The sequence below is a fragment of the Gavia stellata genome, chromosome 4 (genome assembly GCF_030936135.1).
Source record: "Gavia stellata isolate bGavSte3 chromosome 4, bGavSte3.hap2, whole genome shotgun sequence".
NCBI lineage: Eukaryota > Metazoa > Chordata > Aves > Gaviiformes > Gaviidae > Gavia > Gavia stellata.
In genome coordinates this window covers 47,473,843-47,501,828 of record NC_082597.1, presented here as the reverse complement: position 1 = coordinate 47,501,828, position 27,986 = coordinate 47,473,843, and positions in this window count along the sequence as shown.

The window sequence follows — 27,986 nt, the reverse complement described above, 5'->3', positions numbered from 1 at the left end:
TCCATTTAAATCTGAGAGTAACATCTGTTTATTCCTTTATTCTCATATTTTAAAAGCTACATGTCACGGACATGTATTTACAGATGCACACACACTTTACTAAATATGAATGTTGTGTTTTTTCAGCTGACACAGCTAATGCTTGATGAAACATTTAGGGGACAAAGTTAAGCAACATATTCAAAAAAACCCAACCCTTTGTGAATTACAGAAGTGATTGCTTTCATCAGATATACAGTAACCATTTCTTATCAATGATTTGTGACTGACACCAAAGCTGTTAAATTAGATGGGAAACTTTTCCAGTGGTTAGCTTGCAATCAGACTTGATCTACAAGTCAGGCCATAATGGTAATTGTATCTTGTTTGTAATTGTATCTGAACTCCAAACTCTCTTAGCGATAACATGCCTATCCCTTATTTACCTCAGCAGGCACAGAGGAAACCAGAAAAGGGGGGTTGTATAAGTATTCTGAAAATTTTGTTGCCAGATCTCATGATGAGTTTGACAACAATGCAGGTTTCAAAAGTGATTAATTGACTCTTTTGTCCTAATTTGCGGTGATTGGTGGCAGGGATCCTTAAACCAATATAAAGCCATCCAGGAACGAAAATACCTCTGGGACAGGGAACTGGCAATCAATATATCACAAATTCTTATTATATACAAGTCCACATCATGGAGCAAGTGACAAAAACAAGGGAGGATATGATCTGATTTGCTGGTTTGCGCTGGGCTTTTGCTTTGAAAGATTTGCAATAATCACATAATCCATACAACCTAGATCTTATTTTGGTTTTGGCTTTAGGTGCTTTGGATATTAAAGTATACTTTTGGCCCTGCAAACAATCATTTTCTAATGTGATTGTTGTTAAGTAGCTTTAAAATCTTATTGAAATCACTCAGTGGTATATCTCAATGAACCATATAATCATCTTTCTTCCCATAATAATTCTAAATAACATCGAGTATGATTACAGTGTCTTTTACTAAACTAAAAGCCAATATCATTCTGAACTTCTCATGGCAAACTGTTTTACTCAATTACAAGGCTCTGAGTTTTTATAGCTTTTCCAAGGTGTTTCATTTTATCGCCTTCACTCTTTTCTAAACTGCAGATAGATAGGAATGGTTCGTGCTAAGTTTACTTTCAGTTATCATTGTAGTTACAAAACCAAAATTTTTAGACTATGTCTATATTCACTTTGCTATAAAGTATAGATAAAACAAACAAAATCAGCTGTAGTCGCTCTTCAGTGACTGTCTTGGGCAGAACCAAAGGTAAGCAGATCATGATGATACATTTACTTATAAACACAGTATTGGGAAAATAAACTCAATGTGAGCTTTAAGAGAAAAAGAAAGGTCATCTGATTTGAAGCAGTGTAAAAGGGAGAGCCAAGTGAGTAAGATAATGTTTGCATGATGTACTAGAGGCACATCTGTAACATTCTTGGAGGTTGAACAAAAGGTTGGATTAGATATGAGGTTCCCTTAAATTAATAAATTCTTCTGTAAAGAAACTCTCTGCTGAAATGGGTATTGGATTGGGGATTAAGCAAGTTGCTACTTGACCTAAGGTGAGCTATATCATTTGTAAAAGACTTGACTAAAACCACATAGTTTCTAGGGTTATTTTTAAGTCATATTTCATCTTACTTGAGAATTATTAGTCTTATAAGAAGTGAATACTGTCAATGAAAGTTGAAAAGTCTAAGTATGTAGGAATGAAACTGTTTTTTATTTGGAGATGAAGTTTCAAACCAAGGGCACATTTAGAAAAACAAAAAGCCATTAGAGGGGTCACAACTGACAAAGGTGGAGCCAGTAGATGGTTTTTGAAAATGATGAGATTATAGCCTCTTTCTATCTCTTCATTCTGACTGAGACAATCAAATCAGAAAATTTTTATTTCACTGATGGTGCATTTGACTTAAATTGTGTTTTCTTATGGGTAATTGAGTATATTTTTGAATCACTGTAGCACCTTTAAAGTCCAGTCAGAAAATTGCCTTCTTCCCTTCTCTGAGTGTTCTAATTCACTTGTTCTAATTCAGCTTCAGATATTTATTACACTTTTGCACGTATACTGCCTGCAAGAATTTGTACCCAGGAAAGTTCTGTATGGCAAATTATGTACAATTATAAGATACAAACTTAATTTAGGGATAAATGTCTAAAAGGATTAAGGAACATTATCTGGATGTTATAAATAAAAGGTTATTTCAATATGCTCTTCCACTGTTGATCTTGCCCATCTGCTTCATTTCAGAAAGGTAACAGATTAAAGTTTTAAACCTTGTTGTTTGCTTTATATCCTCAAGGCGTTTCTGTTTTAAAGTGTTTTCTTCATAAAAAGACAAACACATGCAAAGTTAACAATGACACCTTTGTGCCTGGCATTGCATTTTCCTAAGAAAAATTTACTGCTTCAAAAATAACACCCTGCTCTTCTTCTTATTTTGCTTCAAAATATTATGCCATTGAAAACCATAACTGTAAAACAGAAAAAAAAATCACCTTTTGGAATCATGGAACCTTTTAAGTGTTTACCACATAATTTATTCTGAACTGTTGCGATTTTAAGTGACAGAGTAGCTAAAATAAACCAAGTAAAATAGCATACATGTTCTTAAATTCATATGAAATTAGTGTTAGGTTCATAATATAAGTTTTGTTTGTTTTCTTGTTTGCTTGTTTGTTTAAATCAATGACCGCTTAACAAGCATTTCAGATGAGGAACAGTGAAATTTAGCGAAATGGACCATTCTGTGTGGTCACTGAACAGTAAATCCATATTCATTTAAGTTTGGTAATTAGCTAATAATAGAAATATATTCTCTACATTTAAACACTACTCAATGTTTTCTTGATATTCACTTTTCAATTTTAAATTCTGTTAAATTCTGTTCCTTCCAAAGTTAGACATGTCTTTGATCCAGTACTGAAATACTTGCTATCTGCAGTACCCAACAATGAAACCAGTCATGTGCCAGTAGGACCTGTAATCAAATCTGCTTGAAGATAAGATGCTTTTTTATGGCTAATCAGTATTTTCAGCTACACTTCCATGTGGAAATTTTGCTTGACTGCATGAAGTTTATAAGATGCCAGGGAATTTAAAATGGGAAATCTTGATATCAAGATGACTTCAGATGCTTGTTTTCACAGCAAGAAGATACACAGAGATTACTGAAATTCTTGAAAATAAAAAAGTCCAACTTACTACTAGAAAACAAGATTTTTCCCTGCCTATTGTGTCCCTGTGGATGGATTTATGTTTCTTGAAAGCTATATCCTGTGTGGATAAAAAATTGCTAGCCTGCTTCTGAAATGTAAATGCTTTAGGGATACTGTGAACCAACTCCCAGATTTTACTGTTGTCATTGAACTAAATTTATGTTCAGAAAAAAATGTTTGGAGCAATATAACTTATATCTGAGATGTTGCGATAAAGATTTCTGTTGAGAGAGAACTGTTTCTGATTATTTTAGTGACCACAAATAAGTGTAAACTTTTTTTTCTAAAATGGCTCCATCGTTACCATTCTCTGTAGCTCCATAGTAGGATGCTGGTTCCAAAGTACTCTAGGGTGAACAGCACGTCATTCCAGACTAAAACAAATGCCCCAGTTTTCAGGGGCTATATGTACAGTCAAAAAACCTGTTAAAGTAAGAATTGCATACATAGCAAGTGAACAGTACTTACTCAAGTCTAGAGATAGGACAAGTAATATAGGCACTGAGAAATAAAGGGTGGAATTAAGGTCATCTGGTTTACCTATTCAAAAGTTAAATGTCTCTGTGTAGTCTGCCTTATGGTCAAAGGGAAAAAGAGGCTGCAATCTGATTCAGATACACTCTAGAAGTGCTCATTTTTGTCACTTAACAAGAAAGGGAGCATGGTATTACATGTTTACACATAGGTCTCTGACTGTTCCTGATACTTAAACTGTATTTCTGTTTAGATATTTGAATGAATCCCATTCAGGAAGACTACATTAGCAGCCATATGCCAGGAAAAGTGGCAGAGCTGAAGCTAGGACCCAGGTCTCACAATTGCCGACTCAGTGCACTGTTCACTAGCCCATGCTTATACTCTTCTTGGGTTGCTACTGGCTTTGATTAAAGAATAAAAACCATCTTCATATACATGTCTTCTGCTCTACCATATACACTGCTGGAGTTTATCATGAATAAGACTGACACCTATTGAAAGATCAACGTCATGGTCATTCTTCTTGACTACAACCTGCCAAGACAGGATGGAAAACTAGCTTATCTGATGAGAACAGGAGGCATGATGGCCAAAAAGGACTTTGCCATTTTTAACGTTAAAAATAAAGTATTTTGCATTTTTTAGTGAACAAGAACATTATGTTCTTTTTAAATGTACTTCAGATTTGCTTCCTGTCCTCAGGAGGACATTTCAATTGGACAAGAAATGTGAAGTAGGGGCAGCTGGAGTTATATGACTGGATTTGTTGTGGAAGGATTTTATTTGCTTAAATATGGGTTGACTGATGGCTTGTTAACATATTGCATGAATACATTTCAGCTGAATTTTGATTTAAACCCAGAAGTACAGAAAGTCTGAGAATCTGTTGGGAGTTTTTAATAGTAGCAGGCTATAAAATACTCCTAAAGGATATTTAGTGCATTTAATGTTCTTTTATTTGTACTTTTGCTGATGAAAGGCTTCTTCATGGAAGGCTGCAAAAATAATTTAAACAGTCATTGTAGTACAAACAGAAGCAGACCTAGAAAGAAAAACCCAAGCAAGGTGCATGAAATTTATTACATATTCTCCAAAACAGTATGGAATGAAAAAGCAGTTTTGCTTTGTCCTTTCAAATTAAGTTTCTGTTCTGTACTAACTTATGAAACCTAAGAAGATGATCAGAAAGGTAGCATTAGGTAACCAAAAGGTATCAGCAAGGTAACAATAGTAACATACTGGTTATCTATTAATAACAAGTGCCTTGACAGTTAACATTAAGCGGGAAAAACTTTTTTTTGCCTGTATTTAACAGCTAGGAAATAACATGTTGACAAGTCAGTAGTCTCATTCTTAAAACTCAATAACCCTGGCACAAGCTCGTGGATGACTGTTTTCTTCCAGGTGCAATTTTTCTTTTTCTTTCTCTTCTGCAGAGAAGTTACTTTTTATCTTTCCTCGTGTGTTCCTCTAATGGAAATAATTGCAGGCCTACAGAATTCATGAAATGGAATGTAGCCAAAGAGGGAGACTAACGTGCACAAGCCTGTAAGCCTTGTGCGCAGTCACTTCATGCCTTAGAAAACCCCAGGACACAGATGTTAGGAAATAAAAAGTCATGACTTCAGGTTGCATTACTCAAACAAAGCTCATGAGCTTCATCTATAATCTGACAAAATAGTTGTCTATAATGAAAGGCTACATAATATTAGAGCTTGCAGCCCTGTCACACTTCAACGCTTGGTGTGCTTCTGGTGCTTACAGCTTTTTCTGTCATCTAAAGCAGATTTTAAATAATTTTACAAATATCAGATTAAAAAAAAAAAAAAAATCATGCTCCTGGCAACCATTTCCTATCCCCACTCAGTTTTAAAGGGGCCTCAGTAACATGCAGGTCGTTCTTGGTGTGGCTGAGATAAGGCCCTTTGATTTCTTAGAGCAACTAATTCTTCTAGTGTCATTTCCCAAAGTAGTGGCATGTCCCACTGGTAAGGACAAATCATAGTGTCTAAAGAGAAATGCTGATATAACAAAGTCACAGTTTTAAAATAAACACATTTTTTTAGCTTGCTATGAAGTGATACATACGTTTCGTACTCTGTGTCTGAGAAAAGGAAAATCAGTCGATTTTCATATCAATAACTCAAAGTTAAGATACTTACTTTCTAGCACAGCATCTTTCTCAGAAGTTTGCCTTATAACAAACAGCTGTGTGAGTTATTTGCAGCTTTGCACATCTTTTTAGGTACCAAGCATCCATGTTTTTCAGCAGCTTGCTAGTTAGAAGAGATCATTTGATTAAAGTGTATCTTTATGCTTTTGAATGATGACAGTGACTTACATTTTTGCATGAAACTAGTTACATTCTTTCAGAAGTGCATTATAATTACTCCTCACTACAAATGTAATTCTTCCTTTTTCTGAGGTATTTATTGAGTAATCACCACCAGTCTTTGGATGTGGAGCTGGTACCCAAAAATCTGTCACTGGGTTACTTGCACATTATTACATTTGAGTACTTCCCAAAGATTTAGGGAATAAGATGAGAAATGAGATGATGATACCAGTATAATCGGAGTTCATGGAATCTTTTCTTAAGATTGTCCAAAAGTTGAGCTCCAAAAGAAGTATCTCATATAGGGAAGGGTGCAGTGTAGCACAGGAGAGGATAGAAAAAAACACAATTGTGGGTTATTTGGGGAATGAAAGTGAGTTGTTTTGTTTAATAAAGGCATTAATTTGCCTTTGTATATGAATTCTGTTATCTGCTGAGATCATTATTTCCTCTTACCTAATGTTTCTGTGAAATTTCAGTTCTATAGTAAGGGTGTGAAATAAGAGCTTGCTGTGCCTGCACAGCTCCAATGTTTTCTGGAAGAAGAAAAAGATGGGAAATCTAACAGCTTAAGAAAAGATTGTAAACTGGAAGCTATACATGGTGTATGTTCACTGATTTTTAAATATGATAGACATGATGATTTCCAAAGCTTTAAATTTAAGGAGGTTATAGTATGCATGGCATTCCTCTGATTTTTCTCCTTCTATTTTTAATCAGCTGATAGCATTTATCATCTATTTAAAAGTCACTCCTGATTAAATTTGATAAACCTAATGAGATATATGACCTTTCCCAAAGGTCTGTTACTAGAGATCTCAAAGGACTGAAAAAGGGAGAGGCGTTTCCTAACAGGTGCTTCCTTTCTGAGAACATGCAGTACCCTTTACTAGAGGCAGAAAGGTGGGATGTGACCACTTGAACTTGCAGTGGACAGGGCTGGCAATTTCACTGACATGTTCGTTCAAATGCAAATAGTGACACACTAAATTGTGACACTCACTGCAGACTATTTGTTTTCATAGTGGTGAAAGAAATTATAAGCCCCCATTGTGGATGATTTGAAATGATAATATTAAGAGAACTCATTTAAAACACAGGAAAAAATAAATTAAGATAGTACTATGTGCAGGTAAAAGGATGCTTGCCATTCTGAGAAGTGTCATCTTTGCCTAAAGAAGTTGTGGAGACTGCAGATATGTTGCAATACACTTGAAGAAGTGAACACTGAGGATGCTCAGTTCCAGATCACTGTAATCCCTCAGTGGAAATAATCAATCCTTGACTAAGCCCCCTTAGAATGACCAGCAGAAAGTTCAGAAAATGCCTACATATTCCTGCAGTCAGTAAGATGAACTTGCTTCAGTCCTTCAGTACTGGGATGCTATTAGATTAGTCATGTGTCCATAGTGTCATGGAGTCAAGTTAGTACACGCTATTGGGTAATACCAGAGAACTTTCAGCAATAGAATTTTTGAAGACAGCATTTGTTGTCCTTCTAATGAAAGACAGAATAAAAAAGTAGCAAGATTTAACAATACAATCTTGCCAGACTATGCCAGGTCTGTGAAGAGTATGTGTATGGATAAGTCTGAGCTGCAAAATACACCTTTTTGTCATTTTATGGGTTCAGGAAGGCCAAATGGTTAACTGGAAACTTCGTGAAGTTAATGGGCTCAGGTTGTGAGGATAGTTTCTAGGTTGGACAGGCCAGACAATAGAAGAGTTTTATGCCTGAAATTTGTGAAAGCCAGCCTGACCAACCTACTCTGGTGCTATAGTTTTACAGGAAAACACAAGGAAAAGGAAGTTCACCTACTTCCTATAGCAAGTGCAGGAGGCTGGAGGCATGAACAGCTGACCCCACAAAGGATAACTGCACGAGCTAATGAAGCACTTGGCACACAGTGCATGTTGACATTAATGTACTTGGAGTTTTATGCTTGTGAGGAAATGGGAAAATGTAGGTTTCTATAGTCCAGACTTGCACCGTTTCAAAAGTCTGAAAAAGTAAACTTTTACCATCTTTACTTTCCCTCAAAAATTGAGGGAAATTCCAATGAAAATTATTACAAGCTGGTAAGATGATCATCTGAAATTTATGGCTGTGTTCCTCCCTTTTTTCTCTTCCAATGTAAAGTACTTATAATTCACCACAGACAGTAGAAATTGTGGTATATCAAAGCTAATTAAAGAATTAATAATTATCTGTCAGGACTACTCACATGCTTAAGGTTTAAGTACATGCTTAACTTGACTAACCTGGACTTATAATATAGCATCATCTTTTCTGTACTGACATCTTTTTAAAAAATCACATGTTTAAGGAAGTTCAGACTGTCCAAAATTAGGCTTTCAGAAATTCTGTCTGTAAAAAATATTTAAAAATTCCTTGCTAAAACCTCAAGGTTAATCCAAACATTTTTGGTTGTCTAAAAAATCAATTAAGTAATTCTTGGTTTAGCTACAGCCAGAGTTAGATTGTACAGTGGAATGACTGTAGTAGTTTTTATGGTTATAATCACAACCTTCAGCAACTGAAAATACCAGTTTTGTAATGTAGAATTTCATTTTTATTTAATACTGAGGCAACTGAGACAGTTATGTGGGCTTGTAATCAGATATCACTGGGCCATCTTAGTTATTATAATAATCAATTGGTTTATTTCCACATCTTTTTTTGATTAGCTTCTGCAACTCACTTTTAAACAAGATTAATAAACATTTATTTTCTAAGATCCAAATGCTAGTATTTAAAAGCTCCATATGAAATGTATGTGCTTATATAATGATGAAAGAGATTTCCACAAATGAAATACTGGAAAGAGAAGCTATAATTTTTAAGCTGTAAATTCATCTTATGAAAATGCACAGGAATTTAATTTGTGTAAACCATTGCTCATAACTTCACTTACAATAAGAGAAGTTATGAGCAAGAGATGGTATTAATTAGGCTTTCATCTCTCTTTAATATTTGATTTATGAGTCTGTCTCTAAGTTCATATTAAATTACAGTTTTTAGTACTGAACAAAACGTGTATAATGTATTAGAATTATCTTAAAATCCAGATAAGACCATGATGTTTATTAAAAATGCTCTAGAATAATAGGGGTCAGCCACTATCTTCCCAGAACTTGAAAGCTTATTTTCTAATTTGTATAAGTGTAAATTGAAGATAAGCCCCAAGTATGAGATGTATAGCCTTTTTACAAAAAACCACTCCTCAAATTTATCCATCCTGATTTTTGTGGCTGTATTTTTCAAAAATTCTGCTTGAGAGAAAAATATCATATCAATTTAAATTTAGACAAATTACAGTATGTTTCACAACACAGAAGAAATCCTTATTAAAAATTCTACTCAAAGGCTTATGACCCTCCCCATATCTTTCATCCTTAACTGATTTCTCAAGTCTTGTTTTCACTTGTGTTTTGGCAGCTCTTTCTGCCTCTTTCTTGATAAACTAATCTGCTAGTTTCACTTTGTCCTCTACGTCTCTGACTGTATGTGTTTGTTGGTGCTTTCTCCTGAACTTCTTATATCCCAAGTCTTTCAGAGTTTCTAGCTACTGAACTACCTTTTTAATTCAATAAATGTCAAAAAAAATCCAGTGTGTGTGTGTCTGTGTCTGTGTGTGTGTGCTGAAGCATCTGCAGTTTGGAAAAGCATTCCTTCAGCTCCCCAACTTAAAAGTTGGGTCCAGGGCTTCTGTAAATCTATGCAAAGGCTCGCTAGCTTCAGTGTGAGATAAACTAGATTCCACCTCCTCTTTCTGCTTCCTAAGTCCAACCTTTTGGCTACAAATCTCTATTTTTTCATAAAATAAGTTGACTCCATAAAGAGGTTTTGCAGTTCTAGAAGGAAACTATGAACAAGAGCAGAAAATTTTTCCAAAAAAAAGCTCAGCAGGCTATACAAAAAATAAAAATCATACTGTAATTTATGGCTTGTACATACCATCTCCAAGAAGCTAAACATTCACACAAAGGGATTTTGTTAGGAGCTGCCAAGAACATTTATGTAAGAGCCTAGCAGTCATGTTCACAGTTTGGAAGTCAATCTGATAACGCAGAAAAGAATTTAAAATTTTAAAGCATCAGCAAACAACTCATGGAAAAGTGGATAAAGTTAGGGGATACTCAATGTATACATTGAGACCAATCTCACGCTGTATGAACACACCTCAGGCTCAATAGTGTAGCATGTCATTACATGGATGACTGAAATCATAGTAATAATAATAATACCACTTATATTTAAACTAAATTTAGAAAGTCTACCCCTATCACCATAAAACTCTGCAGAACTAATTAACTCTACCTGTGGCAGTGTAAAATATGTGCAGATTGCCTCTCTGTAGACCCTGAGCATCTCACTGAAAAGACTGCATTCATTCTCTGTCTGAAAACCAGTCAGTACACTGTGGAAGTAACAAGTTTAATATTGTTGATAACTAGTAGTTCAGGTAATCATACATTCAAGATAGATTTAATAATATGGAAAGCACTAAATTAGTGTGGAAGATCATGATAACCAAAGTAAATCATCAGGAAATGTGAAAGCCCCCATAATTTTCCCTTTCCTGAATTTTGTCTCATACTTGTCCTTGAACCTAATTTGAAATAGTTATTTTAGGTACTGAAACATTGAAGATAAAAATTACTATTATCTAGAACTCTATTATGGTATCAGTGAGGAACTTTTCACTGACCTAAGTAGTGCCATCTTTTTGATCCTTCAATCCATTAATTGCTGTTTGTCTGCGTCTTCTGACATAGTGGCTATAGACTTATTCAAATACCTGTGGTTTTATAGGGAGACCTGAAGACTAACAGGAAGTTATAAGCTTATTGCAGAAACAGCAGCAAAAAGCTACTTGAAGTCTAAAGGACTCCCAGAAGTAAGTCATCTAATGCAACTGAATGGATAAACCACATCAAAAAAACTGTAATATGAGAGCTGGACAGTAGAACAGAGTTGAGTGGCTACATTTTTTATCTTCTTGTAATATTTAAAGATCAAGGGCAACAGAGTGTGCTATGATAAAGAAAGCCACTTCTCTTCAGATGGAAGGAACAGGAACTCATAGGTTAGTCAGTTATGTCAGATACACCTTTTGAAAAAGGTCTTGAGAGTGGCAGTCTTTTGGGAGTATCTCTGGAATAGTTTTTGTAGTTGGCTTTTCACTCTTCCTGTATGTGTGAGCAATTAGAATGTTACACATCATTAACAATGATGAGAGGATATGAGAAGTCTGATAAATGTGAATAGTCTAATATGCTTGTTCTCTAATGGTGTAGTTAGATTTAAATTGTTCATTGTAAGTTTGTTTATTTAAGAATTACATTGTCCAGATGAAGGAGTGGAGTTTGAAACATCACAGAACTTCTACAAACCTGCAACAAATGTAATGCAGAACACAAATGAGAACTGTGAGCAGGACATTTGTTGTGAGTGATAGTCTTCCTGTCCAAGAAATTATCAAATCAGATTATTCTACTTCTCCAGAGCCCTCTCAAATGGGTTTGTTACCTGAGGTTAATAAATCTTGATTAGTTTTTCTACCACATAAAATAGCTTCATCACTTCCAATTAACTCAATGATCAACCAGTGCCTGTTCGGGATGCCCCTTAAATCTATTTTATCTCCAATTTGAACATTGTGGAAATCATCTCTGCAAGATGGTGAAGTTAAATCTTTCTCTCACTCTATTGCACATCACCTTGCAAGAGTCTGAGACATGACTTGAAATAGAACACTATTACATGTACTGTACGGTTTTAGATAGTCTGCCTGGATGCTTTGCTGATTTGAATGCTCACCTAATCAAGCTTCAGTGCTGATCAATGAGCCTTTGTACACTCTTAAGTATTCTCCAAATTTGAGGATTAAGCCAATCATTTTGTCTTATGATTAAAAGCAGATTAATATTAATTTATATTAATTTTGTTCATTATTTTACTTCAGCTAGCCACAGCTGGTAAGAATTTGAAGAGGGAAAAGTTGATAATTTAAATGGGGGAAACCTTAAATCTAAATTTTTAAATGTTTTGATTCAGCTATAGGAGGTTTAATTTCAACATGTTTATTGGAAAAAAACTGTTGCCATTGTATACTATTATAGAAAGCTTGTTAAATCATTCCAGCTTAGTATCCTTGGCTATGTAATCGGATTGGAAGAGTTTCAGGAACAGATCCCTCCAACTCTCTATTCCTAATTTATTGAAGTCCCATGGAATGACCTGATTCTTCTCCTCTCATTACAAGACAAGACAGTTGAGGAACTGCAATCTAAAGTCTTCTTTGTGGGCAAAAGGCAGCTGTTTAGCTACTTGTAGAGACACATTTTCTCAATGTACCTCAACTCCTAAGAAGAGCTGGTTAAACTGAAGGTACGTGAGATGTATACTCAGATTACCTCCTGAGGTGCAAATGAGTTTTGTATTTCTACCTGATATGGAAACCACATATTGATCTCTCAAGGATTTCATTTCAGCTTTTAAGAGGAAAACAAGAGGCACAGTAAGGTCTCTCAAATTTGATATTTAACAAATAATCCCGATGTGAATCAGTTTGCAATGAAGACATACGAATGTAAATGTTCGCATGTATATTGACACACCTAAGCTTCTATTAAAGGAAATCTACCGAACGAAACTTACAGAACAATTTAATTCCCCTTCAAGTGAATATGCAGGGATTAGTTAGCTAAACAGTTTTGAGACTATACTGGCTATATTGTTTAGGATGTTGACTGTGTAGCCTGCACACAGGATTCCATAGCACCATCTCACATGCCCTAGGATGTGAGTTGTCTTGATGAGGCCAGCATCGGCAAGTCACAGGACCTAAAGGGTGATGTCCTTCAGGTGGCAGTTGGGACTGCAAACTCTAGTGCACCTGAGACGGCATTGAATGCCTATGCCTAGGCAACTGCATCAAGCCCTAATGGTCTATTAGCTTTAAGGGAAATTAGGCACCTAATTTTAGGTAACTTAAGCTGTAACAGAATTCCCAGCCATGTCTTTCACATGAAGCATTTGCCTGATAGACTCTGATCCAATGCAAATGAAAAACTTTTAACAATCTATGGAGAAGTGTCTAAAGCAATACTTTAAAAGCTGAAATGGTCACACTAACCATGAATTTTCTAGAACAGTATGTTATTTCCTCCTGAATGTAAAGGAATATGTGAGGCAAGGGTATGTATGAGAAGCAGAAAGTAAATGTAAAAAAAGAAAGTAAATTTATTGCTCATAAACTACATGTATATTATTTTTAAGCTTAGTTTTACTTTTTTCAAGCCTCAAGTAAGACAGAAAGGAAGGGACAAGAGTCATGTGAGGCAAATAAAAGCAAAAATAACACTGAAGGCATTTGATTTTTTTACCCCAACAAAAATTTTCTGAAAAGATAATGTAAAAAAAGAAAAGGAAGTAAGATTAAACGATTAAATGATTGACATATAACCTCTGAAATCATACTGCAATATTGTTTCATGAGAACATTCTCATTCTGAGGCTTAAAATGTATATGTGCCACTTGCCCATCTACTCTCTCTCCAGCATCTGTAAGCAGGTGTAATGACCAAGACAAGAACATGAATTTTGATTCTGATATAAATGGGAAACCATTAATTCCATGATGGACCTGGATCTTCAAGCCAATTGCCCACTTATGTTATTGGAGCGGTTAAGCACAGAAGAGATTTTCTTGATAATATTTTCTTTATATTACTTCTGAAGCCTGTATATCTGGAAAATCTCAAGAGTTTCCTGTAATGATCCGTTCTGGACTTAGCAGGAAATAAGCTTTCTCTTAGCATCTTTAGCTTCAGGGTGCTGTTTACATTGCAAAACTGAGTTGACAAGAAAGGTTGGAAAATGTACAAGAAGAAATGTCTGGACAAGTTAAAATCTCAAGCAAGTTTCCTTGGGATACCAGCTCTAAATCTGAATGAAGATTTGTGAAAAATCAACAAATAGTTTTACAGTTGTAATTTACACATCTTTAAAAGTGGCAGTTTTGAGAAGACATAATAAGCCTCAGACAAATCTGATTTTTACCTAATGGGAAAGTCAAAACGAAGAATGTCAAATGAAAACCACCATAACTGCACAAGAACTTGCATACTTCTATTTCAATCTATCTGATTCTGCTAAATTGCAAAAATTGCCTCACAAAACTCTTATTATAATTCCCCATTTGTTTCTGAAAAGGGGTCTTTCAGTTAAATCCCAATCTTTGCATGTTTTTTTAGAAGAATTTTGTGGTGTATTTCTTCAAGCAATTGACAGCTCAATTAAGCAGAATGATTATAAATACTCAGGAATGAAGCACGTCACTCAGTCTGTCTATAAAGTATAAGTGAACCTGCAACAAACCCCAAAAGCAGTGAGTAAATAATTCACCTTAATTATTTTAACACATAATTTAATGAGTAATTACTTGCACGCATGGCTTAGAAAAAGATATTTCATCGATTCCAATTTGCAGAAATAATTTTCTGCCTCTCCTGTTCCATAGAAACCAACTGCTTGGGAAACAAATTCATATTATCTAGCCAGAAAATTATAACAAATATCCCTCAGATCACTATGACTCTGTTTTCACTCCACTGTTGTAATCTATACCAAATGGTACATAGGAAAATATAGCATTAAATGCGCGAGCAGTGTAATTCTTTTTTACCTAAGCAGTCCTCAAAACCAGACACATTTGATGCAGGCAGTAAGATAGTCTCTTTCAAGTCATTATTGATGGGGCTTGTATTTCGTTTGATCAGAACACTTTTTGTATCCACTAAAATGTTTTTCCTCTCATTGTGTCAGCTTCCTTATTAATCAGACCTCAACATATTTTGCCACAGACACAACTTATGCAATAGCTCCTTTTACAAAGAGATGTGAATATGAAGGATTTTTTTTCCCCTTTGCATTAGTTACCCTTCTGTTGAAAGTGATACCCTTCAGCTTGCCAGGAAACGTGCATTTTGATTTCTCGCTATTGTGTAATAAGCTCGTCAATACAAGGAGCAGCCTGTGCAGCTGTGTTCAGGTGCCACTGCAGAGTGACCTGTACTTCCCTTGCCAATCAGAACAATGAGGAGAGAAAACAGATAACAGGCAGAATGCTGCAGATAACTGAGGTAAAGAAATGCAGAGGGAATTGTTTTTGGCAAAGATAATCTTTTCCCTTGATTTAACAGCCAAAATATGGCTAAAATTTTCCATCACCTTGTCACAAGTTCCATGGAAAGTGACGTCTGAACTCTTGGTACAGAGCATAGTGTGAGCCTTTCCAGATTTCTCTGAAACTAACAGAGGGTGTTTCACTTACACGTATATTGCAGTCATCTCAGTGAAACACTATTTATAGAATAAAGTTAAACAATGTTCAAAACTACTGTATGAACTCGCTACCAAAAAAAGAAAAAAAAATAGTTGCAACTTCTTCAAAGCATTTTGTGAAGTGAAACCATTCTTTACAATCGAATAGATATGTTTTCAAAAACACTCATGTCTTTCTATTGCTCAGCATCAGTATCTAAGACATAGGGTAATGATATATGATAGTAAATTTGAGTAGGTAATGCTTATAGTGGACATGGAATTTCCTCATATTTGCAATATAAACTGGCTCCATAGAAAGAAGAATACCAGAAGTAAGTTTGAAGACACGCTTCAGAAAAGCAAGTATAATCCTGCACTAATACACATCACCATAAGCTCAATTTTAAGACTCGTAACATATATTGCTTGTTTGACGAAACATTCATCATATGCAAGAAGTTGCTTGTGTAAGATGTCTGAGAAAGGGCTAATCCTGTATTACTTGTCTGCTGGCTAAAGACTTGTGGACACACAAAGTAGATCATAGACATGGAGGCAAAAAAATATGTTAAGAAGTTTTCACTGGTGATAGTTCTTCATAAATTATGAGATCACAGAAAATATTTAATCTCATGGGGAAAGCAAAGCAAAAATGGACAAGATCAATTAAGGTAAACATGGGTTTTATTCAGTTAGTTATAAAATTTCAATTTGTAGAAATCAAACTGAGAAAAGCATAACTAGTTGAACCTCAACATGTCAGTGCCTCTAAAAGAATGAATTAAGACTTGTAGGGTGTACTTGTGTTTAGAAAAACTATTATGTTGCTATGTGCTACAGGGACAACCCTGATTAGCCTTGATTAACATCAATGTAGAAAAGTCAAGGTGGGGTTTAGTTCACTGTTTCTGGCATAAGATTTTCCATAATTATGGGAGTGAGAAAAAACTCTTATAGAAGTAATGAGAGACAAAGAAAGCTACCATTCCGCAACATTTTTTTTATGGAATTGTAAAGGAGAACTAATGTCCTCTAAACGAAATGTTCATTTACTTTTTTTTTTTTTCAAATTTTATTCGATATAAGAAGTTTGAGAAGTCCATAAGCATGCTGTTTGGTTGGGTACTGATTGCTCAAGTAAAATCCTATATGAAGCTTTAGTAGATTCAGCTTATATATTGTTGCATATTTTAGTGGTGCCCTAGTTATATACCTATGATGAAATTGGGATGTGATGAATACAATTGTGTTTAGCTGAATTCCTGTACAGAAATGATTTCTAAATTAATACTTAAAGATTCAGTTATTAGCAAGAAAGCATATGATGCAGGAGAAATGTACAATGTCTGGTCCTACATCTAGAGTATGGAATGCCAGCATAGTAAAAAAAAAGGAGAGATTTTACTAACATAGTAGGTGAAAGAAGATAATAAAATACATGGACCTGTGTTGAATAATGGAATGAAAACGATATTTCTCTTCAAGACTTGCACTGGGATACTACTGTGATGTGTTCCCATGTGAAGTCTGAATTCTCATTTAATTCCCCTTAGGGCTTCATTCATTTTTTTCAAATTCAAGTGGCATCTCCAGGACAGATACTGAAGTTCATCTGGTTTTTTGAACAGTCCTTTTTATTTTCAGTCTTTTCTGGTTTTGTGCTGCTGAATCATACCATATTCTACCTGAGAAGAGCTGTGACCTCTTCACTTCATCTTCCTCAGCCAAATATTGCACATGGTTTATTCATAAAACACATTATACTTTTTCTGCCAAAGAAACAAAAAACACCCGGAAGATGGTTAGAAGATGACTGAGAAGATACGGAATCATAGAAAATATGTCTGAAAGAGAGCTCAAGAGCTTATTTGATTCATTCCCTGACTCATTCCAGGATCAGCTATCATCTTTCATAAACATTTGTCTAACCTACTGTAACAGAAATCTCTCCTGATAGTGATTTGAAACCTCCCTGAACTCTATTAAAAGTTTCTTTTTGTCATTTACCCCAAATCTCTAACTTGGGGCTTGTGCCACAGATGTTAAGGTTGAATCCATAGCTGATGCTGAGAACATTAGATTAATTTATTTTGTGAAGCTGTCTTTTACATACTGTAAGACTGTTTTCATATTAAAATGTCAGAGAATATACTAGGGAAGGGTGAGTTTATCTTATTCTACGTCATATAGTCTTTCCTAAGCAGTTCTTACCAGCTAGTGTTAGATACAGAATGGTAAGTTAGGTAGACCTTTGGACCCAGTACAGATCATTTTAGCATTATCCCTTTCAGTCCTCTCTAGACTTTTTCTTGTCCTTTCCCTAGATAAGACAGTTTTCAAATTTCCCACAGTCGGTTATTTTTTTCTTGACATCTCATCATTCTCATTCTCCATTTTATTTACTATTTTGAAGGGTGGACAGTGTTTCTGAATTGTTCAAGTTTTGTCCTCTGATCTGCTTGCATCACTTTCTGTACTGACGCTGTTGAAAATCTGTTTGTCAAAATTTGTTAATAACAATAATGGTAATGGTCCAAGACAAATCTCTGCAGTCATCATCAAGTAACTGACTCCAATTTCATAATGAGCTGTAAATAAATATTATCTTACTATGTATCAAAATATTCTTTTTCAAACCACTTTTCCATCCAGCTTAATGTTTTCTTATCTACAGGATGTCTCTCTACCTTGTTTATGAAATTATCATGTAAGAGAAACCCAAAAGTTTATGAACATATATACTACATATACTTCTTCCACTTTTCATCAAAGATTCTTTTTCTGCCACAGAGAAAATGAAATTGTTTTGACCTGGTTTGTTCTTATCGTAAGCCAAAATTATATGACTTTTTTCATTGCCCCTGGCCACTAGAACTTCTGCATACCTATCTGAGGAGAGGCTTTTGTTCAGATCTCTACAAAGTTTCAGTAATTACTCCAACTAAATTTTCATTAATGGAGTTTTTTTGTTGTTTAAATACTTGAGTTCAACAGTTAGAGCAGTAGTTGTTTTTCAGACACTACTCATGTTGCTGTTGCTGCCTTGATGTGAGACCTTGGCAACCTACTGGTCCCCTCTGAGTCCCATTTCATGTGTACTACAGGCCTATTTTTTAACATGAAAATTCCACTTGACCTTAAGAAAATAACAGATATAAAATCTTTTATTTATGACCATGCCTTTGTGCATTGGTTTAATGTTAAGGTGAAAGACAAAAAGTTCTCATTTTGAACAGGTACAGTGCAAATCTCATTTCCATTGCCAGAATAGGCCAAATTTGGAAATGGAGATTGTTTAGTCTTCCTACTATTATACAAAACAAGAAATTCACATTTTTGAGACAACAAAATATATGTGCAAATATTGCACCCAAAGGCTGTGTCATCTTTACTGAAGAGGGTTGTTTCTACAGTAAAGCAGCTGACAAATTCTCTAGCTTCTTTGTGTAGTTATGTGCTTAGTTATGTTAAGAGGTAAAACTAATTGCCTTGGTACCACAAAGATATGACCCTTTGAAAAATTAATTCATGTAAGTTACCAATCAGAAACAACATGGCATTTTTAAGCAGGAAAGCCAAAATGTTATACCTGATTTCTTACTAGCTCAATAGTGGACTTGATTTGGTAAAAAAGATTGATTGATAATAATTCCAAACATGCCAAAGTGTAATTGACTAGAACAAATACTTAAGCGTAAATTAATCCTTTCACAGTTCTTTCTTAGAATATCAGTAAATCTTACCAGAATAAGTACATCTGCTACATATGATTGACTGGAAGCAGATTTCTGCATGCAGACAAGAATATCACAGAGATTTTAAACAGAGAAAGTCAGAAGAGTTTATTTACTACAGATAGAGGAAATAAATTGATATTTTCCCTAATTTTCCTCTATATGTATCTTTCCTACCTGCAATCTGTCTTTTTTAGCTTCTTGTTTCTGAACACTGAGGGGATGTAGATATGAGCCAGACTCAGCCAAAAGGCTCTCATACAAAAGCCCTAATCTGGCAAAAACATACCAAAACCCTTATCTTCCTATGTTTCAGATCAGGTTCAATCCTTCCACCTTGAGCCCACTTCTAATAGAAATGTCCTACTACGTGCCATTTTTCTTTTCCTTTTCTGATGCAATAGCTCTGCATAAGGCATTAAAATATGAATGTTTTGTTTGTCAGTGAAGGGAAAGAAAAGCAGTGAAAGAAGCACATTGGACTGCACAACAATATTCTTACAGCTTAAAGACAGATGAAACCAGTTCAGGTAAGTGTCAGCTCCTCATAAAACTAAATCCGAGCAAAGTTTGACTGAGATTCCAAAATATCCTTTTAGTTTCTGTCATTTCACAGTGGTTTTACTTTCCAAATTCATCCTGAAATCAGAAGTGTGGATGCTTTAATGATAGAAAATGACTTCTAAAAACATTTAACTGCTTGAACAAACTCTTGTAGGTAATTGTATGTCGAAATTACCTCCAGGTATTTTGAAGAATTGGGTGTACTGAGGGTCAAGATGTAACATCTTAACCATGTGGTTTTTAGCAACTTTGACCTTAAGATGTTCTACTTGACTCCTAAGGAAGGACATAACATAAATTATTTTTTTATTTATTAGAAAAATACTAAACACAGTGAATGAAATCTAATGTTCACAGATGGGCTTCCAGTTTGCAAGTTCAGGTGTTTTTGTGGTTGGTTTTTTGGGGGCTTTTTTTGGGAGGGGGTGTGGTGTGTCAGATTTCAGTTTGAAGTACTCTTTATTCCCTTCGGCTGCCTTTTTATTTTCCAGAAGCAAGATATAAACCTCAGGTTTCTCATCATCATTCATTCATTTTACTTTTTTCTTGGCTTCTGGTTTCCTTCTTCTTGTTCTCAGTAACACTGAAGTTTTGACTCAAGGTTTAGTCTCAATATTCAATCTAAATGGATTATAGTTTGAGTATAAATTGATTTTAAATGTATTTTTCTTATTCTGTTCTTATTCTATTTTACAGTTCCCACTGTCTCCCTAAAGTTTAATTGCACACTATTAGGACTTCTATAATTCCTTATGTTATTCTAATATATTTAAACAGAAGATAAAAGGTAGTTCATCGCTCAGTCACACTTACTACTTCAACCAGCTTTTATATTTGAGTTAGGACTGTTAGAACAGTTTATTCAAGTATCTTACTTATTCAAGTGAAAATGAACAAGTTCAAGATTGAATAATTTGTGTTAAACATCAACTTTTCTTAAGTTTTTTAATCTTCAAAAAATTCAGTATCAAAATATTCCAAATGGAAAATTATGAGTTGCTTATACCAGTGTGAACATTTATTTCTACCATCTGGGAAGAAAGATCTGTGCTCAGTGTCTTGTGTATTTCCTGTGTTGTTGACTCATTTGCCTATTGGTGCATGTTGGTATAATTAGTGCTACATATATTTCTTCATTATTCAGCACAGTGGTATATTCATCTTTTTTCCCAGAAGTTCTGGAATTTGTACCTATTTCGTCAATACTTGTGTCATTGCTTCTTTTTGCTTTTTGTTTCTTTCTTTCACTTCAGCCCACTAACAACTGAGCTGACCATTCCTAAGGGAAACAAACAAACAAGAAAAAAATTACCTCACACTTCAATGTTCTTTTGATAGTTGCTCTCTATTTGTATTATCTATTGGTTCTCCCCGAACTTCTTATGCAGCAACAGTGGAATTACACAAGTTACTCAATTAAAGCCAGTTCCAGCTGTATAAATACAGACAGTGAAAAATTTTACCTGCAAACCAGTTGTTATTGATTACAATAGAAAGACAGGTTTGACAATCAATATTTCAGAGTAGCAGTGATATCTGTCTGTTGAATCTGACTTCACTCCTTCAATTTTCAGCTATGTTTCAGGTTATGAAGTGCCTTGCTCTGAAATGGAGTTGTATCCAGAGGCACCTGTATCTTTGTGTCTCCAAGAAACTCAACAGTGTAGTTTTCATCAGAAGAAACCCACCTTGCACAGCATAGGTTTGTTACTTTCATTATAACTGACCAGCAGAAGAAAGATGCCTGCTCCTGTTTAGGCTGTTTTACCAGGCTTTTAAGCACTCTTGTGCATACATACTTGCTTCCACTTCAACACAGTTATGGTTTTAGCCAGTGATTTCAGGGTTTGTTTAAAGATTATGGTCCAGTAACATTGCCAAGTAATAAGAGTTTCTTCCTGAACATTTTGTGCAAATAAGCTCTTTACAGCCAGGTTAATAGCGCTAAATACACCTGCTGATATTTACATTGCTTTTATCCAGCCTGGAAATGACTGTTTTCTTAGCATTTTACACAGAACAATAATAAGCGCTGACTGCTGCAGTATAAAGAAGGAGGGTGGGTGCTGTTTATATCTCATCTTACTTTTAAAATGCCATTTTGTTATGTTCATATTACTAAAGTGATGAGTTTACAATGATATGAATTGTAAGGGTTGCAATGTACTATTTAATCATCAAACATATTAACTGGTGATCCTGTATGCACACCAGTGCTATATAAAATAATGAGTAAGCCATAAACAAGAAAAAAAACCTTAGCTGGTTTGAAGAGTTCTTTATTCACTGGCTGGTGGTAATGTAAAAGAATTCTGCCTGCTGCTGCCAACTAAGAAGTACCATTTCCAAGCAGCAATATGCAATGCAAGTTCTTCTCTAGCTAAATTGCTAAAGACTGAAATAAATGTTTCAAAGCCCTTTGCTCTTTGTCTCCCTTAATTTATATTGAGTCAAAACATATCGTTTAATCACACAGCTTAGTTACATTTTAAAATTTAATGCAATTAATTCAGCAACTTTATGCTCATTTTCTCCAAACTGAAGACTCTTAAAAGGTGAACTGAACTATTCAATAAACTTGAATAAGGCTGGTGAGACTAGGGAAAGTATCAGAACAACAGTGAGAGAGCTAAATGTCCTCACCTCACCGAGTGCAAGAATAAAACAATCTTGTACAAGTTTTACATTCCACAGACTTTACTGCTTAGAAAAAATGAAGAGTAAAATAATATTTTGTAACCACTTTTTTGATGTAAATCAGGTCACAAGAGTGAAAGAATAGAGGCAAGCCATATTTCACACATTTTGTCATTTGGCACAAACTGGGATTGACAGAACAAAAGAGAAAACAAATTGGGTATTCTAAGCCAATCTAAGTAAAACAATAATGTAATTACATTTATGTACCTGTTTAAAAATGAGAGATAGTAACACAAAGGATTGCCTTTATATCCTTGCTGGGTTCAGATCAAGAAGGTAAAATTCATCACTCCTCGGTTTAGCAACCTAAAACGTAAGCACCAACCTATCTATCCAGTCACCCAGGTTTTCTCAATGGAGAGGAACAAACATGATTCATGATGCGTGACTATTTTAGATGTGAACCTTACAGTGAAGCGCATCACTTTCCAGAGGTACCACTGACTGTAGCGAGAGCCCAGAAAATAAGAGAGTATCTGCCTTTTAAATAGCTGAAGCTACAGGACTGGAAAGCCTTGTTTAACTTGGGGTTCCATTTATTCTAACAGTATAACTAGTATCTACTTTACCACAATCATTGATACACCTGAACAGTACAAAAATCAACAGCCTCCTTTTTACATTGTGGAGTTATAAAGTATCTGACTCAAAATGGCTTTGACTTATAATTACAAATAAATAATTAATGGCATAGCTTCACAGAGCTGAATATTTAAAGACCTTATTTTATTATATTTAAAATATTCATAATTGGAATTACCTTCAAATGCAGAGCTATCATCTTGAAGTATTATATATACTTCAGACATCTATAAATATTGTACAAACAGAAAACACAGTCATTGCCTCAAAAAAATTATAATTGAATGTAAGGCAAGGCAAGAGGCACCAGATAAATGCAGACTGGCAGGGAAGCACAAGGAAGAAGTGACATAGTATTGGTCAGCATGATAGGCAATGGTCTCAGCAGCCTGACTTAAAAGCTTCATGTTGAAGAGATCAAACAAAAGTTGTATGTGATTATTCAGCACCAGGTGGATCTTTGTACTAGAAAGTTCAACAGCCTGTGGCTTGAGAACATCAATCTGTGGTAAAGATCTTAAAAAAACCAAAGAAGGCAAAAAGAAATGCTCCTTAAAATGAAAATGATCTTTTATCTACGTTCAGTTCCTTTTGATTTCTCAACTCTTTGTTTTCCCTTCCCAGTGGACTTCAACTTGAATAAGGATGGAAAAAAAGTATATCCGAATGATCCCAAGGTAACTAACAATGTGACAAAAGAGTCAAAGAAGAGTTAGTAAGTTTTAAAATATTATACAATCAATTGTAAGAATCACAATATTATTGGACTCAGATGAGTGTAGCTTAAAGAAAGAATGTTATCCAAAGTGCACTGCCTATATGATGCAATTAATTTAATCAACATGTTGTTGATCCAGGACAGTTTAGGAACTTGTGTGGTGGGAGCAATACACCAACTATTTGAGCTTTGTTCTAGGGACAGGAACCCAGATACTCAAAGGCGCCTAAACATTTATTTCGTCCAAGACTCTGCTTTGTCTGGTAACTTCAGTGCTTGAAGAACGTCCTCTTCTTGTACAACAATGTCTTTAAACCTCTAATAAAACAGTCCCTAAAAATAGATTAATGAAGACTTGATGACTCATCCAAACAGTTTCATTTTGATGCCTTGCTTGTATATTTGTCACAAAAGAGAGCTTGACCTGCCATTTCCAAACATGAATGACCTCAAAATAAAGCACTTAGGTACATAGGTTTCAGGGTAGAAGTGAAGGCAGTGGCAGTGGCAAGCACTCTGCACAACTGAGAACTGAAACATATTTTTTGCAGAGGGAAGAGACATTCAAAAACAGTTAAGGAATTTAGGAACACACATTTTGATTTTTTGATTGTTTTCTTGTTTCTTGTTTACCAGAGGTAGTAATAAAGGTCATCATGTCTATGTCTCCTGGATCGTATGAACTAACATTCAAAGCTGTTCCAGCTAACTTGGAGTTGATTTAGGAAGTGAATTTTCATAAATAGTTTTTAAGGATTGAGTGGCCTAACCTGCTATGAAGCTTATCTCTGGCTACTTCGTGTCATTCTAAAAATTCAAATATCTTCAGCTAAATCCTTTACATATTCAGCAGTGATGATCAGCACTCATTTCACCTAATTTCAGACATCTCCTGAAATATTTCTATGATGTTGCATGTCATAATTATTTCAGAAAATTATGGCATTGAGGGGACTTAACTTGGGGTTAAGTATCAGTAATGCTGTTCACACTGCTAGGCAAATTTATTCTCAATGCCATGTGCCTGGTGCGTTTTTCTTGTCTGAGTGCACATTGTGTCTACTTAAATGCAATGGGTAAGTATTACTGTTACCTAAATCAGAAGGGTCATAAGTGCAAAAACCTGGCTTATGAGTTTTTGATCTACTGAAGAGCATTTCACGTGTTTCTAAGGTTTGTTCTCTAAAGAAAGATGTTTCTGCAGTTAACTACTGGAAACAAGGAACCCTGCTACTTAATAGCAATAGACTTTTATTTTAGATATAGGGGGCATTCAAGGCAAGTTACAGTACAAGATTTAGGTACTAAGACAAAATAAGTTTGGGCTGCTGAGGGAAAATTTTGATTGCAAAGTCCTGACTCACCTTCTGAGCTGGAGACACCTAATCTCTATAAGCTCTTCAACATTTGATGTTAAATGTCTTCAGGTACCTATTAAGTCACTGCACGTGCCCAGAACTGTCCTATACTTGGCAGGCTTAAGCAGCTCAGCACTTAGATCATGTCTGAGCTCAGTTTAGATTGAGAAACTAGGAGGAGTGAAGTCTGAATCACCCCAAAAATTCAATCCAGTAAACACTCCCAGAGGCCATAGAACATGGCAGGACCACTCTCTTCACACACTGCAAATCTAAGGAAGATCAGTTTTAGACCGCAGACAGAGAAGAGAAGCCTTTCCCTTCTTTCCCATGCAGTGTGTTGCTTACTGGCATATCACTTAGTGCACCCACTGAGCAGGTTGGACTCCCAGATTCAGTCCCATCCTTTTCCTGAAAACTCTGGTCTGCATCTTCCACCTTCAAAGCTCATGTCCTAATCACCAGACAATAGTGTCCTGAAGTGGGGGAAAACAACTGCATGTCTCTTTTGAAGATGTCCCCAGGCACATAAGAGTGCAGGTTATACTGGACCAGAGAGGAAGGGTGAATTTGACTTTGCAGTCCGGTGGGTAGACTACCTTGGAAGACCCTGAATCTGGCTCATGCTTCCAGGACTATTTTTGTATTTAATATGAAATGTTATTTACATTAAATCTTACATTACTTTTCTGATGTTACCTAGGACTTCTAATACTTCAAGATCATGTGGTAAACTCCTCCTTTTTGTCCCTCTACTGCAGTCAGTGATGTTATATCAGGAAATAGTTTTGCAGTTGCTCATAACCCATGACAAATAAAACAGAACTTAGCTAACATTACAAAAGTCCTAGGCATCTGACCCAGCACATTATCTGGTGCCAAAGGATGTTCATTTACTACATGTTCATTTTGGTCAACTGAGAATCTGGCCCTTCAGATTGACAACTGTAATTTGATTAAAATACAGTTAAATTAAATAGTCAACAAAGAGGTTCTTCAGTTTCTCAGTCTCACTACATGAATATCTATAAATGATATGGGTGCAACTGCAGACAAAACGTATAAATAAGCAGGTAAAAATATATAAATTAACACTCTTAGCACTCTTAGCTATAGACCAACTGATCTATAATTCACTGGAGCTTAATTACAGCATACAGTAATTATGTACTTAGCTCTAAAGCCTTTAATAAAGAAAAGCATTTCTTTAAATGTATCTAATTAGGTAAATTATCTGCTCTGGTTTAGCCACATTTGGCACCAAAATGAAAAATACAGAGAAAAATAGCTTTCTCTTCATGTGTCCCTGAACTAGGTAGCCCATTGTCCTCTTGAGTTTCCAATACAAATGAAAGCAGTATTATAACTAGATCAAGTTGCACTCACAAGTTAAGGGCCTTGGAAACCTATATGCATATAAATATGTCTATATCTGACAATAGCCACAGAGCTTTGACTACCTCTTTGTATGCCCTGTCCTGACAACTGTTCTGAAGCCACAGAAATAAATTCCTTAGGACTGATATATTGATCTTTTTTTTTTTTCTCAAGGAAGGAAAAGGTATTGACTCCTTCCAAAGAGTAAGTACAATCATCTGCCCTTCTGGAAAGGCTCCATTGCTTTCAGACAGTCATAAAGAGAAGTCTGAAGTGTCCTAGAAATGGAAACGACCTATTAAGTCAATTCAAACATACTCCTGACAAAAAGGGTTTAATCCCCACTGCAGACAAGTGCTGCATTGTCTCTTTTAGATACTTTTTTTTTTTTTTAAGGTGAGACCTATACAGACCATTGCAAACCCAGCTATATATGTATTAGAGATTTCATGTTTTCACCTGTAAGCAACTCAGAATGAGAACTGTCACCTTCATAAGGTGGCTTACGTGCTGGTCCTTTTGGATTTATTTGAACATCTTTGCTGCTCTTTCATATCCAGATGAACCCTGCTCATTCTACTACATCAGGGGAAATTACTTGTTTAGGCAAAACAGTGACATCAACAGCCACAAGCAACAAAGCTGTGAATGATACATCTTGATTTTCCTTTCCTTCCTTTGTCTTTAATGGGTTTTCCACCTAGCTCTTCACAGTGAGTTTTGATCTTTGCCTGTTTTCTCAACTCAGACTCCAAAACTACTGCCATAAGTGGATCTTGTTGATAACTTGCTCAACACCTTAAAACATTTGTTTTCAAGTTATCAGAAACACATGTGATTAACTTACTTCTAATTGCAAGAACAAGAATGTATCTAACAACTATAAATGCTATTAGGTTTATAGGAGACAGAAGGGAAATCATGAAAAGATGGGGGGAAATCACAGCAAGATGGTGTTCAGTATTACTGTGATTATTTCCTTTGCCTCTATCATTTCTATCCACCACTTTGCCTTATCTTTCAATTTGCCTAATAGAAAGCATCTGGAATAGTTTTACGGGAGTACTTATTTCCACTCCATTTCAACAGGACAGAGAAGAGAAGGGAGGGTATATAGTATATTCACAGGTAAGGAATGACTTCCATCTAAGTAGAGATTAAATAGGTTAAGACTACCAAAATATGTAATGGAGACGGTTATGGCAGAAGTCTATGAAATCACTAATTCTATGGAGAAGATGACTTGAAAAGGATAATCTGTTTCAAAACAGCAAGCTGATCATTTAATCAGGTGTTCCTATAGCTTTATTACAAGAAGTAGTAATCTGAAAGGAGTTATTTATAAAACAAATAATCTTATGGAGTATTGCCACAGGTTATAATAGATTAAAAAAAAAAAAGGATTCAAAATAGGTCTGGAGAAGTTAGTGGAGCATAGGTGGATTTAACTTCTGACTCTGTAAGTGCCTGAATTGCTGATTACAAAGAGGTGGGGGTAAGAATCACTCTGTACATGCTTATTTTTCTGTATTTTCCCTAAGGGTTGACCATAGGTCACTGTTCAGG